Consider the following 20533-nt stretch of genomic DNA (forward strand, 5'->3'; position numbering starts at 1 on the left):
TTCTTACCCAGATTCCTTACTGTCATCTCAAAATTAATGATATAATTCCCGGTATCCCTTTCAAAAGATTTCTCTTTACCAAAGTTCACATTCTCGGTAGACATTCAATCCTTTGTGCACATCTCTCAAGGTCAGAAGCATGGAATGATTCTTTCCTCTCCTCTGAGCCAATTTCCATCTCAGGAAATTGGGACACGTGGGTTTGCTGTTGTCACTTCCTGACTACCTTACACTCATTCTTCAAGTCTGGCTTTGACATCACCTCCTCCAGGTGGATGAGAAGCCCCTCCAACATACTCCTCAAGTACCCTATACTTCCCTGCCTGCTACTTATTACCCAGCTTTGCTTTTGTCTCTTTTCTTGTAGGTATCCATTCCCTGGACTCTAAGCTTTTAAGGAGTGAGACAATGACTCTTCAGGACTTTCCACAGAGCAAGACACTTGGCAAGTGCTCAATAAGTATTTACGGAACCACTGAATAAAGGAATATGTGAATTAATATAAGTCTTAGTGTAACTGTGCTTGCTTGAGGCAGGTGCACATGAATACACATGAGTGATGTCTATATGACCTTGGACATGTCACAACTCTTCTGGGCCTCATCTTCAAAGTTAACATAGTAATTAATTCATTAATTTTAAGGTCCTTTTGAGTACTAAAATCAGATATCTGGGCTTTAAGAAAAGTAACAAATATGGCATACTTATTGCGGGGATTTCTTTTGAGAAGAAGGATGGGATGTTTACTTTTAGAGAATAAAGAAGTGGTACGCAGGCGTCACAGTTAGCACACCAAATGTTGCTTTTGCATCAACCATTGAGGATCAGTTCCTATGAGAACAGAGTAGTTTTGGTCTCCACATCACCCTTGAGTATAATTACACCAGTATTATTGAGTTTTAGAGAATTCCTATCATCATGCTTTATTATGTATTTTAAAAAGTCAAATACTTCAGGTCTCTTTGATTCCATTCTCCTATATATGTACATTGCAAAGGACTGAAAGTTAAGGAGAATGAACAGGAAATAAAGAGGCCCAAGGGTTCACATAGGAAGCCTAAGAAAGTAGAGATCTCTTTGGGAGGCAGTGCGGAAGCAGGACACAGTGTGGTTTAGAGTCAAAAGAAGGGTTCTAGACATGGGTTTGAATGTCTCAGAGGCTCAGACCTCTTATGAGCTGTGTGGTCTTGAGCAAGCCACTTAACCTCTCTTAACCTCCAATTCTTCACCTGTAAAATGGAAATCAGAACTCTTAGAAATGTAGTGAATATTAAGTGGGATGTGAAATATAAAGGACCCAGCAGATAGTAAGTATTCCACAAATGATAACTACTGCTATTATTATGGGCCCAATTGATCACAGAGTCACAGGTTAAAAGAACTCATTATAAATTGTCTCGTTTATCCTGATGAGTTTAAACAACAAGTCTCTAATATCAATTTTGTCATTGTTAAGGCTTATAGACTGATTTCTTCTAGTAATAATAATGCTTTACATATGAAGGCTGCAACAACATTTTTCAAAGCACATCAAATGAATTACCTCATTTTGATCTCATTCCAGTGGACACAGCAAATGAGATGTTCCAAAAGCCCTCATGCTAAGATGTACTGAACCAATGACTTGGATCAGCTCTTCCTGGGTACAGATCAGTACTGGCTTTGATTCCTATCAGATGCTCCAAACACTTTTCTAATTGTCTGGTGACCTTAGAATACAGTTAACAGTAACTTGATAAACTGGTAAATTTGCATGGGCACCTTGGATCCATCCCATTCCACTGTGGCAGTCTGTATTTCTGAATATTTTCCGAGTATTCTGCCTCTAACATGAAGCTTTTGCAACAAGGCCTTAATTACTTTGCAGTTTTCCCCAATTCTTATTTTTTTTTTGCTTAGGACAAATTTTTAAAAAGGAATTCCACATAAATTAATGAAATAGTGGCTAAGGAAAAACATGTTCTTTAGATATAATTAGTGAGAGTTTGTTATGCAAAGGAAGTGTCACCAGCAATGGCAGGAGCCAATAAAAGCAAGTCGCCAGATAAATAGTCCCTTCTTCCCATGGAATCTGTTCATACCAGCCATCAATACACAGCTCAGAGTACCTACTTAGTCTAACAGTTACCATGTTGTTTAATTTGGTTTCCCTGCTGTATGAAGACAAGTTTGGACCTCTTCTGATGATAATAAATTTAATAAGGACAGGAACTGTGTTTCATACTGTGAATAAATAAGTAAATCACATATTGGAGGCCTGTTCTCTGCTAGGTATTCCAAAGGATTCAAGAGGAACAAGGCACTGTCTTTTTCTTCAAAGAGCTTACTTTCTAACAGGGGAAAAAAATCACATACAAAATACTATAATACAAAGAAGAAGGCGAAAAACAATAAAAATAAGAACTGAGATTTAATTAATATCTACTATGTGCCAGGCATTGTTCTGCATAATTTTTAGGCCCTATCTCAGGTGATATTGTGCTAATGCTTTGAGAAAGGCACTGCTACTTCTTTTCTTTTACAGGTGGGAAAACTGAGGCACAGAGAAGTTAAGTAACTTGCTCAAAGTTACTCAGCTAATAAGTGCTCATCCTGGGATTTGAACTCTGATAAACCCAAAACCCACAGTTTTTAAGTATTTAAACAGTGACTTAAACTAGGGACAGAAAAAGTGCCAAGGGAATTGAGAGGATGGAGAAGTTATTTTCAGATGTACCTCAGAGTCCTCATTCGTAAAATGGGGATAACTATGATGCCTACTGAATATAGATATTATGAGATTAACCAAGACAATGCTTGTAAAATACTTCAACATGAGGCTGAAGTTCACACCCGAGACACGTGGGATCCCCCAACCACAGAGCGTGTGTCAACCTTCCAGCACCTGGCTGAACAGGTTTATGCAATGGAGGGTACTGCACCTACCCTAGCCAGAGACACCCCCTCCTTTACCCTAAGTGTGCTAGGACTCAGCTGGACACAGACCAGATTTCAGGGGCAGTAGGGGGAGTCCATACTGTGCTAGGCTTGTATCCAGGAGAGCACTCCACGATATTAGCTGTTGTCGGTGTGCCAGCTCCAATCCACCATCTGAGATGGTTTGTAGACACTTGAGTCCAAAACGTGGCTCTAAAGAGTCCCGGAAGTTTTTCTCACTTCTGAGTTGGAGGGTTTCAAAGAGAAACTGTAAAAGTGCCATTGAGATTTTTATACCAAATTAAGATGCCCCAGACACATATTTTCAAATGAAAAAAAAAAGAAAAACTTTCCTAAAGCCTTTTTAGAACAAAGCAGAATATAAATAAAAATGAATAGATGATTTTTTCCCTTGTGGAATAATAACTACCTCTTAGAGTGGAATGCCAGGATACAGATGTGAAAATATCAAAATTCTCTAGGATAGATCACGTTCTGTTCAATAAGATACTGTGAAATTGTTAACATGGGATAAATGCAATCAATACTTTCTTATACTACTATATTAGAGTCACAGAATCCAGCACTGGGATTTTAAATAATCTCAAAATTTAGCTGGGAATCAAGTGCAAACTGAAAAACTTTGAGTAATTATTTCAAGAACTCAAAAGAAAATTATAATTCTCTGACATACAAATCTACTAGAAGAGACCAGATGTTTAAGAAAACTGAAAAAATAAAAAATGTCATTCTAAATGCTCCACCAGCTGGTGTCCTACAATTATCCTAAAGTATATCCCTTCCTCAAAACATCGAGGACTGGGACTGTGATGGTCTGTTCACAGCATGATCCCTATATCTGTAATTTGCATTCGGTGATATTTTTATCTTAGTATCAAAGCGAAAGTGTAGAATCAGCTTTCAAATCTGACAGTCTCTTTCACACACACACACACACACACTTCCTCCAAAATGGAAAATCTTATTAGGATTAAATTGCATATCAAAATGTTATTATGTTTAGTTTTATTATGTCATCTAAAAGAATTGATACACTGGGTAACTTCAGAACTAACATTTTTGATGCTGCTGTTAATTACTATAGTAGGCTGAATAATAATGGCCCCAAAATGTCCATTCATAACCCTGGAACCTGTAGAATAATGTTACCTACATGACAAAAGGGACTTTGTAGATGTGATTGAATTACATATCTTGAGATGGGGTGATAATCCTGGATTATTTAGTGGATCCAATGTAATCACAAGGATCCTTACTAGAGGCAGACAGGAAGGTTAGGGAGAGAAAGCAATGTAATGATGGAAGTAGATGTCAGAGAGAATTTGAAGGTGCTGTGCTGCTGCCTTTGAAGATGGAGAAACGGGCTATGAGCCAAGGAATGCAGGTAGTTTGCAGAAGCTGGAAAAGGCAAGAAAAACGGTTCTCCTCTAGAGCTTCCAGAAGCAACCAGCCCCAACTACACTTTGACATTAGCTCATTGAGACTGATTTTGAACTTCTGACTTCTGGAACTGTAAGATAATAAATTTGCATCATTTAAAGCCACTAATTTGTGATAATTTGCTATAGCAGTCATAGGAAACTACTACAATTACTATTACCAGTAATTGTAATTACTGGCTATAAGTAATGGGTTTACTGGCCCAGAGCAGAGCATAGGATGAGCAAAAAACTTACCTACACAAAGAGATTTCAGTTCATTCCATGTACACACTCCTCTGTCGGGTCTTACTGAACTGAACAAATCAAATCCAAAAGTCTGAGATGAAGTCCAATTTATCATTTTATTTCCTTTTGAGGTTCATGTTTTCAGCATCATCTCAAGAACATTTGCCTAACCCAAAGTCCTAAAGATGTCTTCTCTTTTCTTCTAAAAAGTTTGTAGATTTATCTCATATTTAGGTCTATGATCATTTTTTTGGAGTAAATTTTGCATATGGTGTGAGGTAAAGGTCTAAACTGATCTTTCCGTATGTAGATATCTAATTGTGCCTGCACCATTTGTTAAAGAGATTATTCATTCCCCTGATGAACTTTTTTGGCACTTTTGCCAAAAATCAGCTGACTATAAACATAAGGCCTATTTCTGAACACTCAATTTTGTCCTATTGATCTTTGTCTATCCTTATTCCAGCACCATACTGTTTTGATTACAGTAGGTTTATAGTAAGTTTTGAGATTGGGAAGTGTAAGTCCTCCAACTTTATCCTTTTTTTCAAAATTGTTTCGCCTGTTCTGGGTTCTTTGCATTTCTGTATAAATTTTAGGACTAGCTTCTTAATTTCTGCTTTCATTTTGTTAGGTTTTATGTTGAACCAATTTAGGGAGAAATGTCTCCTATTTCTCTAAACTGGCTTGCCCAAAGGTTAGTTAGATCTACATGTACTCAGTCATCTAATTAATACTTGGCCTCTTTTGGGTCTTATTATCGTTAGGACAGAGATGTGAAATCTTTTCCTGGAAGAAAGTTTCATCTTTCAATTACTGATTCACCCTGCTTCAATCACATACCAATTTGGCAGGAGTAGCTGTACAATCTGCCTTCTTTTCCCCAGCTGGTATCTTTCCCATGTCCACTCAGCATTGTTCACTCTTGTTATGGCTCCCTTCCCACTCAGCCATTCTCCCATTTTGGCTTTGTGCCCCATTCACTTTCAGATTCTCCAGTCTGCTTTCCTCTCCCAAGAAAATGGTGTGGTTCCAAGTCCTGTGACCCAGAGTCCCTTTACAATAATGTGAGCATTTGTCTCTACCTGGTCTTGTCCAAAGGACAAGTGAGGCAATTGTGGAACAGTGGTTCAGATTTCAGAAAGTGTGGCTTCTTCTCCTGACCATATCACATACCAATTGTGTGATCACAGGCTGGTTATTAACTCCTTACATCAGCTTCCTCATCCCTGAAATGGGGATACCTACAACTTTTCCATCATCTCACCTAGTAGCTTGAGAGTCAAAATAGATAACACGTAAGAAAGTTCATTAAAAGTAGCAAAGTATATAGTATAAGATAGTATATTCATTAAGGATTTAAAACTTACATATGTCTTTTTCTCCTGAACTAGATTATTATTTCTATGGCATATAACATATTATGAGGTGCATAGAAGCGGCTTCATAAATATTTTAGTTGAAATAATAAAAATCTAAGTCATTAGAAATTATAATTTGGACCTGAGAGAGGACCATGTAACTGTGTGAGCACATGCATGTGTGTGAGTGTGTGTGAGTGTGTGTGTGGGGGAGAGAAATAGACAGAGAAGGAGACAGAGACACAGAGAAAAAGAGACAGTAAGAGATACTCCTTCCAGTTAACATCTTAAGAGACTCTAGCATCTTGTGGAACAAATTCTGGTATAGTGAGTCTTGAAAATAAGCCTAGGAAAACTGAAGCTTGTACTTGGAGAGATCACGTATTAAAGCTCCACGTCAAGGGTTTACAGTTAAAGATGGTCATGTCCTCCCATCCCTACCCCCAACAAAACAGTTTTCATAAAAACAAAAAAAGAACACTTCTTTGCCTTTACTTTTTAGTTCTTTAGAAACACAAAGTGTATAGAAAGAGACAGGAGAAAGCCATAGCAAGACATCAGTTCTAATCTAAATTTCAACCCAGATAGACTTGGATTTAAATCATTACAGTCAGTAAATCTTAATTTCTAAGATTTCATGGAAGATGACACCCAAGTTTAGGTCCATGCCACCATATGCGAACTCTTATGAACTCTCTCAGGCCTTTCTCGTTCTGTCTCATCCTCTTCTCTTATCCTGACAGACGTGTTCTCCAGATTTCTGCATATCTGGTCTCATTTCCCACTCCCTCTTCCAAGAGCTGCCTGCCTCATCTTTTATGCTCTGACATCCCACACAGAGCTTGGTCTGCACTAAATGCTTGTTGAATTGAGTTTACCCCTGGACATTCTTCTATTCCTGATTTCTTTTCTTCCAACAGAACTAAGTTTTCATTCATTCCTTCATTACACAGATGTGCTTACTCCATGCACACACTGTGTATGGGATTAAAAGTGTACTCCTTAAAATCTGCATAGCACTTTATAGTTTACCAATTGATTATTCTCAAGTTGCTAACTGTAGACCCCTGCTAATCACCACCTTTCCTGGAATAGAGTAATCTCTTGCTTAGAAGGTTGTGATCTTAAACTTCAAAGGGCTCCGTTAGCCTCAGAACTGTGGTTGGGAGAAAGCTAGAGTGTATGTCCCTCCCACTCAACCCCAACTCTCCTGTATCTTTCTCCTATAAAATCCACAGACTTATCATTTCTCTTTGGAAACTGTGGTTTTAATTTCTTACTAGTGTAAAACACTGGCTGATGATGAAAGATACATAGTTAGTGAAAGTAAACTGCATTTTCTGGCCAATGAGTCCAGTCAAGGTGGGGATGGGTAGTGATTTCCACCAAAGCAGCAGCAGCAGGAGGAGAAAGTTACAAAAGTCCAAAGGACCTGGAATTGCCTCTGTTGTTTTTGTGACTCACAATGATCATGTAAAATAAAGGAAGTGAAATACGCTTCACCCCACTTGTCTTCTGCCACTCTCTCTCCCCATCCCTGTCAACAAACAACAGCTGCAATAATCACAGATTTGGCCAGTTATCATTTCACCATTGATCTCCTTCATCAACTAGCCTCCACTGAAAAGACTGATGGTTCTTATATAAAACCTGCCATGAACAAGAATAAAAATGTTTAGGGGCCTTCATTCTACACCCATATATTGAGATCCTGGTTCCATGCTAAGTGCTGAGGTTATAAAGATAAAGGACACTGTGTCTCAAGAGCTTTAAAATGTAGAAGATGAGAGAGGAAAAACATACATGCAGAGTGGTTTAACTGTTGTGATAGAGGGAAGCACAAGTGTCATGAATGCAAAGAGCATAGAGGGGGACCATTAAGACCATCTGGAGTGGAGGGAGAAGGGGGTTGTCAGGTGGGGCTCCCTGGTAGGAAGTGATACTTGAGCTGAATCTTCATGGGAATGAGGACCAGAAGGATAGGGAGAGAGGAAGCATTCTGGATAAAAGGAATAAGTTATGTAAGTAGAATTTGGAGTTTGAAATATTTTTTAGACTTCATCTCCCCTGTCCTTTTCTTAAAATAGTATTGTTAAAAGATACCTTCCTGAATCTTCTGGATCATTCCAGTCAATTTTTAAAATTTTTTTTTAAAGATTGGTCTCTGAACTAACATCTATTGCCAGTCTTTTTTTTCTTCTTCTTCTGTTCCCCAAAGCACCGCAGAACGTAGTTGTATATTCTAGCAGGTCCTTCTGGTTATGCTATGTGGAACGATGCCTCAGCATAGCTTGATGAGCAGTGCGAGGTCCATGCCCAGGATCTGAACCAGCAAAACCCTGGGCAGCTGAAGTGGGGTGTGGGAACTTAACTACTCAGCCATGCAGCTAGCCCCTTCAGCCAAATTTTCTGTTGTTCAAGACAAAAGTCAAGATGATTAGTCTTGTCTAAGATTGTATTGCTATTTCTGTCAATGGGAAATAAATGCATCATTAGTGGAAAAATTGTCTGACAACGAAGAACTCTGTGCTATCAAGTTATAGGAAATAAGAATTCTTATTTCTTCACACAAAGCCTATTCTCAGAATCAGGGCAAGAATTAGGACAAAATTATTTTCAGTGATCTGAGATGGCATGGCTCCTATGAGATGCATGGTGTGGCTGGGAGCATGGACTTCCATCTCTGCCACTAACTCTGTGACCTTGGGCAGGTTACCCTCTCCGTACCTCAGTTTCTTCATTTGTGAAATGAAGATGCCAATAGTACTTATCACATAAGGTTATTATGAGAAATGAACAGTCATGCATGCAAAGTGCTTCAAATAGTTCCTCCTGCATGCTAAATGCTATATGTTTACTATTATTATTATTATTACTGTTATTATATAAGCATGGTATAATTATGTTTGTATGTTGCAGTATTTTTTTGTGTCTTTCTGATATTTGAGATCAGTTACCTATTTGGATGGCAGGGTTTTTGAGGAAAAGTGTTTCCTCTGTTTTCTGAATAGAGAGAGAGAGAGAGACAGTGTGTGTGTGTCCTCACAGCATATCATACAGAACTGCTAGTAAAAGCTTTCCTACTCTCCCGCTCCTAAGGTCAGTATCATCTTGCATCTTCACTGCAATAATACCACGTACCATATAGTTGCAATGGAATCATTAGGTGCAAATCTAAATTCCTTTCAGCAAACCAAGCCTGAAGCATGTGAAAACTAAGACTTCTAACATGCAGAGCAACCAAATACATTGTTTGCAGGTACACATTTCCTTTGCTCTTTGTAGGTCCTTCACTTCTATTAGTCTCTTGAAATTGGGAATAATCCCCATTAATGTATGAGAAAACTGAAGACCAAAGAAGTTAATTGACTTAAGGTGGATTTTATAACTCAACAGTGGCAAAGCCAGGACAATGAATCAGGATTCCTCGCTCTTAGACCACAGCTATTTCACTTAACCAAGTTGCCTCTCTAATTTCAGTGCATGAGGGAGACACCAGGGAGATATCTTGTCACCGAGAAGCCATTACATGCACTCAAGACAACAGTGGAATAAAGCTAGTCAGTTGGGAAATAAACTTTCTAGAAAATGTGTTTGGCCAAGAGCAAAAGTTCTGGGAGCCAGATACTCTACTTACTATAAAACTTCAACTCTAGGGATTTGCACCAGTTTGAAAGCTGAGATGACCTACTTAAATAAAAATTGTCAATGATGATAAACGATGAAGATGTTAAATAAACAGATTAACCATTTTAATTATTTGAAATAAATACCTAAATTTGATATTTTAATCTTGCACAAAATTTAGAGATACAGGTGGATAGTTTGTTTCTTCACTTCTTATCCTGTTTGTGAGCCACCATGGCACTGATCTCACCTGCTTTTACAGGGATGGCAAAGGCTTGCTAACATTTTTGTAAACTCATTCATTTAATTAATATTTTATGGAGTGTCTACCATATGTGAGTTATGTAGATAGGTGCCATGTGGTGTATACTAGATGGTAGTGATGTCACATATACTAAAATGACAACACAAGGTTGACCATGAAAGATCCACATAAAGTAGTTGCAATTATTGGCATCTTACACTTCCCCAAGCCCCAAAACTAGTGCTCTTCCAGTGAATGGTTCTGTCACTTTCTATTCTATTATTGAAGGCAGAAACCCAGTAGGAACCTTGTCTTCTCTCTTTCTGATTATACAGTCCTTCATTATGTCCTATTGATGTTACCTCCTAAATTAGTTTCAAATATGTTCACCTCTCTCCCCTTCCACCATCACAATCACTCCTCAAGTCCAAGCTTCCATCAGCTCATGCCTAGACTACTTCAACTGATCTCTTGCATCCACTCTTGTCATTATCTTTTACAGTTAATTCCCTCCTTGCACGCAGAGCAATCTTTGTGAGTTGCAAATCTGATATCTTTCACCTTCCTGCTTAAAATATTTCAATAGCTCACCTCTGATAAACATTAAAACTCATAAAATGGCCCGAGATATCCCACAAAATGTGGTTTCTGCCTGTTTCTTCAGCATTAGGCTGCTCCTCACTCACTATGCACCAGCCACACCAGCTTTCTTCCTTTTCCTCAAGCATTCTATGCTCATTTCTGCTACCAGACCTATGGATAGGCTGTATACTCTCTGCCTAGACTATACCCTGTCCTTACCCTCACCTAACTCCTCATCAACACTGCAGGTCAGTCAGGAAAGCCTTCCCAAATAGGGTTAATTAGTTCAGTTGTCTGCTGCAATAGCACTATGCATGTATCCTTTGAGGCTCTTAGTATAGTTGTCATTTCCTCATTAATTATGTGGTTCTAATATCTGCTTCCCTCAGTGAACCATTAGATATATGAAGGACACTTATCTTTTTTGGTTTACCCAGCAAGGTTACTTGCACATAGAAGTGTTCTGTAAATATTTATTGAATGAATGAATGGATAAATACAAGAGTTCAAAGAAGAGAGGGGGGGAGAGAGAGAGAGAAAGTTCCAGTTTACGTACCAGTGGTGTCCTCTTTAGGAGGACATGGTTGTATTTGGCCTGTACCTTAAGCAGCAGACAAAATTCTAATAGATATTGTGAGAACATTTTAGGTAACAGAGGTGGCATGAAAAAGGTGCAGAAATAGGAAGATAGAGAGTGTTCTAGTATATTTGGTTCGATTTTGGAGAATAAGTAGAGAAAGATGTAACTGGAAAGGTAGAGGTGATATGACAAGAGGCTTTACTAACCTGCTGGCCTACAGAAGACGGCCCGTATATGGCAGGAATGTGGAGGAACTGAAAGTTTCCTAGCAGGGCTGCTGTTCTGCTGATGCACTGGGTAACGGTTATGATACCCTGACTCTTTAGCTATAACACCTTGAGAGTTGAATTCCATGATCAAGTGGCTTGGTAATAAAATTAATCAAGTTGGTCCATAGAGGCTGAAAGAATCAGAAATAGAGAAAATCATCAGGAGTTTGTCACGTTAGCTAAATTGCAGAATAATAAAAACATTGACTGAGAATGAAGGGCGAAGGCTGGGGTGAGAATGTAAAGGTTGTGATGAAAGTTAGAGAGGGTATGAAGGAAGCAGGCAGGGATGTGCAGTACTGGATAACTAAGTATATGAGAAAGGTCCAGAAGCAACTGTCCTATAAGCTCCTTGAGGTGACACCTCACATCATACTTGTTTGTTGAATTTAGTTTCCTATTGCTTCAAATTACTACAAGCTTAGTGGCTTTAAAGATATGCTTTTTTTTTTTGGTGAGAAATATTGGCCCTGAGCTAACATCTTTTGCCAATTTTCCCATTTTTTTCCTTTTTTTCTCCCCAAAGCCCCAACATATAGTTGTATATCCTAGTTGTAAGTACATCTAGTTCTTCTATGTGGGATGCTACCACAGCATGGCTTGATGAGTGGTGTGTAGGTTCATGCCCAGGATCCGAAACAATGAACCCTGGGCCGCCAAAGTGGAGCATGTGAACATAACTACTATGCCACCGGGCCAGCCCCTTGGTGGCTTTAAACAACTTAGATTTAATATCTTACAGTTCTGAAGGTCAGAAGCCTGAAATGAGTTTCACTGACCAAAATCAAGGTATCAACAGGACTTAGTTCTTTCTGGAGGTTCTAAAGTAGACTCTAAATCCTTGTCACTTTCAGCTTCTAGAAGGTGCCCACACTCCTTGGTTCATGGCCCTGTGTCACTCCAATGTCTGTTTCTGTCCTCATATTGCCTTTTCTGACCCTGACTCTCCTGCTTCTCTCATTTGGGAACTCTTGTGATTACATTTGGCTGACCTGGATAATCCAGGATAATTCCCCACCTCAAGATACACAATTTAATCACATCTCCAAACTCCTCTTTGCTCTGTAAAGTAATATATTAATAGGTTCTGGAATTAGGATGGGGACAATTTGGAGGGCATTATTCTGCCCACCACAATGCGAATCCTCCTAATACCCATCACAGTGCTCACATCTATTGCATAGTAGGAGTCAATAATGGTTTGGTGTGATTGAGTCGATGATGGCACAAATAAGTGTTAATTGTTCAGAGAATTTGAGACAAGATGAATTGTCTAGCTGTACACAACCTAAAAAAGGTGTGTGGAAAAGGGCTGCTTGGTACACGTTCAATAACAGAAGATGGAGGTGAGCTGAGATGCTCCCAGAAACTGCTGATTATTTTAAGGAAACTGAAAACTTTGTATCATTTCCATTATTTAGTTTAGAACCTCAGGTATCTAGAGTGTGATGCAAAATGGAAGTGCCCCTGAAACATGTCACTGTCACTTTAGAGAAACTCAAAACTCAGAACCATTCTCTCTTAATCTTAGCCCCATGGCCAAGTTTTCTGACTGATCATGTACCTGTACTCATTCATTCACTCAGCCATTTATTCATTCACTCAAACAAATTTTATGGGAATATCCCTACATGACTGCCTCTATCCTTAGTACTAGGACATTATAAAAAATGCATTTATGGGCACCACCTGTGAGTATTTTGGTAACTAGTGACTTAGAAATTCAGTTCAATATTGAGTAACTTGTGTGTTTAAGATCCTGTTGTAAATTGTGGAGACACAAGACAAACTAAGTTCTGTTCCCAAAACAGAAGGAATTTGCATTCTGCTGGAAGTAGATAGACAACAAACAGAAAAAAAGATAGGGTAATAATGTAGAATGGCAACTAGGGAGTGGCTGCATTCCCTAGAAGGTCAAGGAAGGCATCTTTGAGGAAGGAATATTTGATTTGAACCCTCAATTATATGCACTTGTGAATTTGCCCTTCTGAATGTATGATGCTGATGATGGAGCTTTAAGCCATAAATTAGAGAAGCAGACACTTATAGATTCAATAACGGGACCACTCTTATCAATCAATTCCTTATTCACAAAGCATGTAACTTGTACAGGTTCCCAATGAATTCAACCACCCATTCATCTTTCAAAGCAAAGAATTACAAATTCGGAAGGCTTGTGCTCAGACAGAAGAATTTATGGCTATATTTTCTTCAACCCCACTCTCAGATGTTTGATTGCCACCAAATGATGTATTCTAATTTACAATGTAAGTTTCCACAGGTCATATCTTTCCAAGTGCACCCACTCTTCAGTCTCTTCTAAACTGAGCTGTTGCCCACCAAAGCATTTGAGTCAAACTTTTCTGGGAACACTGATAAAACTATTCATTAGCTAATGGATTCTGAAGATAATTGAATTGAATTTCCCTTTCTTCAATCCAAGTACTAAAGCAGGAAATTTTTCTTCACACTTTTATTTAGGACTCCAGGTCTCAACTCAGAATGAAATAATAAACTGCCTATAAATATGGCTATTGCTCAAATTTATCTTGGTCCATTCAATTCTTTGGTTCAATCAAAATAGTGTACTATATGAATCTACGTTAGACATTCATCTGCATGGATAGCAGGGAAGGAGGCAAGGAAAGAGAAAGAAGAAAAACATGAGGATGTAGGAAGAGAGAAAGGAAGAAAGGGGAGAGAGGGAGGAAAAAAGAAAGAAAAAAGAAAGCACATTTTACATTCTGAGCTTATCCAAGCACTATCTTTGTCGAGTTGTAGGATGAATCAATATTTATTTACCAATATTCTCTGCTCGGGTGAGATTCCCTTCTAGGGCTGAGAACAATATTATAGTCATATAAACTGCTCTACATTCTTATAAATAGCAGGTAGAAAAAAATTTATATCATATATTTGAATAAATAAAAAAATATTTCTTCACCTTCCCATCCCCTTTTCTGAGAAATGAAATAAGACAAAAACATTTTGAGTCATATGGCAATTCCATTCCAATAAAAATTCCCCTCAGGAGAAATGTACATGTGCATATTCTTTCAGTAACTTTGACAATGTATCAATGTTTAGGAATTATGATTGATTTCTGATTCTTGAGGGGAGTGTTTCAGGAAACAAAGGAATTCCATGTAAGAGAATAAAGCAGATCGCAAGGAAGCTGTTTCTTTTTCTCCTTAAAGAACCCTTGAGTGAGAGTGGGAGGGGAGGGAAGGAGGAAAGTAAACTGGGATCTTACCAACACGTCTTAGAGACTTTCTGGGGTGGATGGAACCTGAGAGCTGTCAAAGGAGACGCTCAGTGCAGGACTCCTGCAGGCAGTAACCTGGATCTTGGGAACTGGGCATAGCATAGAGGATCAGACTCAGGTGCAACTTCTTAGTTGTGTATTACTACAAACAAAGCAAAATCAATTTACCAGCACACACTGAGACTACAGGAAAAGAAATTCTGAAAACTTTCCTAGGATCAGAGTGTGGTAGACTAAATTCCTGGTAAAATGTCTTTCATACTAGAATGGAAACAACAGGTCTGGTCCACGCCTGCGTGATTTCCACTTTCCTCCTTCTCCCTTGCCATCTTTTTAAGAAATGTCAGTCTTTTCCAGACAGGTTTGTATATAATAAAGTGAACAAATTGTCAATAAATGTGCAGCTTGATGACTATTCAAAAGTGAATACACTGATGTAACTGCCACCCACTATCACAAGAAATGGAATGTTGGCAGCACTCCGGACAATCCCTGTGTGCCCTTGCTCCATCATGATTCTCCCCCTGCAAAAGTAGACACTCTCCTGCCTTCTATCACCATTGGTTATTTTTGACTGCTTTAAAACTTTATGTAAATGGAGTTATACAGTGTGTACTACTCTGTGTGTATTCTTTTGCTCAGTGTTATGGTAGTGAAATTATCCATCTGTACACTGATAATTCATTCATTCCCATTGCCATATAATATTATATTAGATGATTATACCATTATGTATTTACCATTATATTTAGGTTGTTTTCAAATCAGTGTTATTAAGAACAGTGCTGCTAGAAACATCACTGTATGTTATTTATTTAACATATATACAAACTTTTAAGAACATACGTACATGTTTCTGGCAATGGAATCACTGTGTGACAGGGCAACTTAGTGGATAGTGTCAAACACTTACATGATCACAGTGTATGAGAGTTCCAATTTGGGCACTGGCAATATTTGGTATTCTTAGTCTTTAATTTTAGCCATTTTGGTGTTAGTAAATCATTGTGATTTTTAAGCTCTATTTCCATAATCACTAATAAGTTTGAACACCTTTTCATATGCTCGTTGAGCATTTGGATATTCCATTTTAGAAAGTGCCTGTTCAACTTGATTGCCCGTTTTTCTGTGGATTATCGTTTTCTTACAGATGTGTCCTGAAAACATGCTCTCTGCTAGGTCTAGGTACTGAAAATATTTTCTCCAACTCCATGCTTTGACTTTTTATTCTATTAGCAGTGTCTTTTGATAAGAAGTTCTTAATTTAAATGTAATTTATCAAACTTTTCCTTTAGTGTTGGTGCTCTTTCTGATACAAAATCTTCCCCATCCGAAGGTCGTGAAGATATCTTGACCTCTACCTCATGCCATAACCCAAAATCAATTAATGGCGACACATGTACTCAAATCTTTTTGCCCATTTTGTATTGGGTTGTTTTGAGTTATAGTTCTTCCTACATTTGAAATCTAAGTCCTTTGTCAGGTATATTTTCTGCAAGTATTTTTCCAAGTCTTTGACTTCTCTTTTCATTTTCTTAACCTTGTCTTTGGAAAAACAAGTTTTTAAATGTTGATAAAATCCAATTTGTTGATCTTTTGTTTTATAGTTTGTGCTTTTTTAATATCATATTTAAGAATTCATTGGCAAGCATAAGTCACTAAGATTTTGTCCTATGTTTTCTTCAGGAATTTTGTAGTTTTCACTCCCATATTTAGATCTATTATTTGAGTTATTTTTTGTGTATTGTTAGAGATAAGAGTTGAGGTTCACATTTTTGTGTATGGATATCCAGTTGTTTCAGCACAATTTGTTGAAAGGATTATCCTTCCACCATTGAATTGCCTTGGGACGTTTATCAAAAATCGATTGACTGTATATTTGTCTGTCTGTTTCTGGAGTTTCTATTTTGTTCCACTGATCTGTTTGTGTATGTTTATATCATTGCCACACTGATTACCATGGCTTTACAGTAAGTCCTCCAGCATTTTTTTTCAAAGTTGCTTTGGCTATTCTAGTGTTTTTCATTTCAGCTAAAAAGAAAAAAATGCCTGCTTGGATTGTCTGGAATTGTGTTGATTCAGTAGATCTATTTGGGGAGAATTGATATATTGACAATATTGTGTCTTCTGATCCATAAATACCTCTCCATTTGTGTAGGTTTCCTTATATTTCTCTCACTGACGTTTTGTAGGATTCAGCAGACAAATCTTGGACATCTTTGTTAGATTTATCTCTGAGTATTCTATGGTTTTGGATGCTATGACAAGTGGGATTATTTTGAAAGTTTCAATTTCCCCTTGTTCTTTGCTAGTCTATAGAAATAGCATTGATTTTGTGTATTGGCCTTGAATCCTGCAACCTTGCCAAATCACTTACCATTTTAAGCAGCTTCCTTATGTATATTTTGGGGGCTTTTCTATATACGTGATCCTATTGTCTTCAATAAAGACAGTTTACACCTGCCTTTCCAGTCTGTATGCTTTTTAAATTTCTGTTTCTGGCCTTAATTGTGCTAGCTAGAATATCCAGCTTAATGGTGAGGGAGGCATTCTTGCTTTTTTTCTCTAATATCATGGGGAAAATATTTAACTTTTCATGGTTAAATATGATATTATCTGCAGGTTTGCATAAATGCCCTTTATCAGGTTGGAGGGGTTTCCTTCTATTCCTAGTTTGCTGAGAATTTTTTTTTTTTTCAGGAAGATTAGCCCTGAGCTAACTACTGCCAATCCTCCTCTTTTTGCTGAGGAAGCCTGGCCCTGAGCTAACATCCATGCCCATCTTCCTCTACTTTATATGTGGGATGCCTACCACAGCATGGCGTGCCAAGCGGTGCCATGTCCGCACCTGGGATCCGAACCGGTGAATCCCGGGCCACCGAGAAGTGGAACGTGCGAACTTAACTGCTGCGCCACCAGGCCAGCCCACTGAGAAATTTTTTAAAAATCATGAATCAATATCGAATTTTATGAAATGCCTTTGAGTTCATCAGATTTATTTTTAGTCTCTTAATATATGAAATATATTAACTGATTTTGAACATTGAACCAACTTGCATCCCTGGGATAAACCCCACTGGGTCATGATGTAATAATATCATTTTTTATGTATTTCCAGATTCAATTTGCTAATTTTTTAAAAACATTTTATTTTTTCCTTTTTCTCCCCAAAACCTCCCAGTACATAGTTGTATATTCTTCGTTGTGGGTACTTCTAGATGTGGCATGTGGGATGCCGCCTCAGCGTGGTTTGACGAGCAGTGCCATGTTCGCGCCCAGGATTCGAACCAACGAAACACTGGGCCGCCTGCAGCGGAGCGCGCAAACTTAACCACTCAGCCGCGGGGCCGACCCCACTAATATTTTGTTAAGGGTGTTTGTATCTATGTTCAGGAGAGATGTTGATCTACTGCTTTCTGTTCTCAAAATATCTTCATCCAGTTTTGATAACTAGGGCAATGCTGGCCTCATAAAATATTTGCGAGGTGTTCCCTCTTATTCTATTTCCTAGAACAGATTGTGAATCTTGTGTTTTTCAAGGAATTTATCCATTTCTTTTAAGTTGTTGAATTTATAGACATAAAGTTATTTGTAATATTCTCTTAATATACTTTTAAATTTCTAAAGATCCAGAATGATATTTCCTCTTTTATTCCTGATATCGGTAATTTGTGTCTCCCGTCTTTTTTTCCCTGATGTATTTGACTAGAGTTTCATCAACTTTATTGATCTTTTCAAAGAGCTAGGTTTTGGTATCATTAGTTTTCTCTATTGTTTTCTATGTTCAAGTTCCTTCATTGATTTTTCCTTTTAGCTACATCATTTCTTTCCTTCTGCGTCATCTGTGTTTAATTTGCTCCTGTTTTTTCTAGTTTCTCAAGGTGGAAGCTGAGCTTTTTGATTTGAAAACTTTTTTTTGCTTTCTTTTATAAACAGTTAGTTTTATAAATGTCCCCATAAGTACTACTTTAGTAATGTCTCATAAATTATGACATTTTCATCTCTACTTTAGTTAACATATTTTCTAATTTCTCTTGTGACTTTCTCATTAACCCTTGTATTATTTAGAAAAATGTTTTTATTTTCTAAATAGTTGACACATTACAAATATCTTTCTGTTATTGATGTCCAATTTAATTCCCTTTTAGTTAAAGAACATGATTTGTGTGCTTTAAATTATTTTAAATTTGTTGAGATTTGTTTCGTGGCTTAGAATACGATCTATCTTTGTGAATGCTTTTGCGTACTTGAAAAGAATATACATTTTGATCTTGTTGGATGGAATGTCCTATAAATGCCAATTAGATTAAGTTGGTTCACTGTTGTTCAGGCCTTCTGTATTTTCAGGTTTGTTGTTTACTTGTTCCATCACTTACTGAAAGAAAAGTATGGAATGCTTCAACTATAATTGTGAAATTATTTCTCCTTTTAATTCTATCACTTTTGTGTCATGTATTTTGAAACTCTGTTATTAGGTACATATATATTTTTTGTATGCTATGTCTTCTTGATGTTTTAACTTCATTATTGTTATGTAATGACACTCTTCATGTCTGGTAATATTCCTTGTTCTGAAGTTTACTTTGTCTGATAGTGGTATGGTCACTCCAGCTTTCCTTTGATTCACATTTTTATAGTCTATTTTCCACGTGCTTTTACTTTTAACATATTTATTTTGTATTAAAGGAATTTCTCATAGATAACACATAGTTGAGTCTTGTTTGTCCAGTGTGACAATGTCTATCTTTTTATTGGGGTGTTTAGATCATTTTATCTGTCGTGGAACTATTGATATAATTGATTTTAAATCTATTCACATGCTCGTTGCTTTCTCCTGTCCTGTCTGGTTTTTTTCTCTCTCTCTCTTTATCTGCCTTGTTTTGGTTTAATTGAGTACATTTTATGACTACGTTTTATCTTCATTAAAGGATTCTTACTTTTACCATTTTAATAAAAAATTAGTGGCTGTCTAGGCTTTACAATATGCATCCTTGTTTCACAGTCTGCTTTCAAATAATATTATATGACTTAACTTTTAGTGTAAGATTTCTACAGTATAATCCCAGTTCCTCCTTCCCATTCTTGATACTATTGTTGTCATACATTATACTTTTTTATGTTGAAATATCCATAGTAAATTGCTACTATTTTTGCTTTGGATAGTCAATTATCTTTTAAAGTGATTAAATATAAAAAAGTCTTTACATATTTACTTGACTTATACTTTTTCTAGTATTTTTCACTTCAATCAAAATTTCCGTGTAGTACTATACTCCTGCCTGAAGAACTTCTTTTAATATGTCTTGCAGCCTAAAGCTGCCACTCCATTGTTCTCTGGCAGTATAGCTTTGATAAGAAGTCTACTATAATTCTCATCTTTGTTTCTCTATAGTTAATATGTCTTTTTCCTTTGTCTGTTTTACGATTTTCTCTATCTTTGGTTTTCAGCAATTTGACTATGACGTATCTAATTGCGTTATTTTTATTTTTGTTTTTCCAAAAACATATTTTTGCTTTTAATATTTATTGTGCTTAGGCTTCTCTGTACTTACTGGAGATGTAATTTTATTTCTTTCATTATTTTTGAAAAATTCTAAGCCAGTATTTCTTCAAATAGTTTTTCTGCCCACCTATCTCTCTTCTCCTCTAGGACTCCAATTTCATGTATGTTAAACTGTTTTGTACTGTCCTACCACTCTTGGAGTTTCTGTCCCCTGCCCCCTGATTTTCTCTGTTTGTTTTATTTGGATAATTTCAGTTGATGTAATTTTAATTCAGTGAACTTTTCCTCAGCCACTTTTAGTCTATAGATGAGTCCATCAAAAGATATTTGTGTGTTTGGGTGTTTTCTAACTTCCCTTTCAGCTCTAGAAGTCTGAGTGATATTTCCAAGCAGGTTCTTGTTCATTTATTCTTGGGATCCTATTCCACTGAAACAATGACCAATTAAGATTTGGTTTTATTTGATGGTGAGAACAGAATGTCTCTAAACTGAAAGAGG

The sequence above is a fragment of the Equus przewalskii genome, chromosome 16 (genome assembly GCF_037783145.1).
Source record: "Equus przewalskii isolate Varuska chromosome 16, EquPr2, whole genome shotgun sequence".
NCBI classification, from domain to species: Eukaryota; Metazoa; Chordata; class Mammalia; order Perissodactyla; family Equidae; genus Equus; species Equus przewalskii.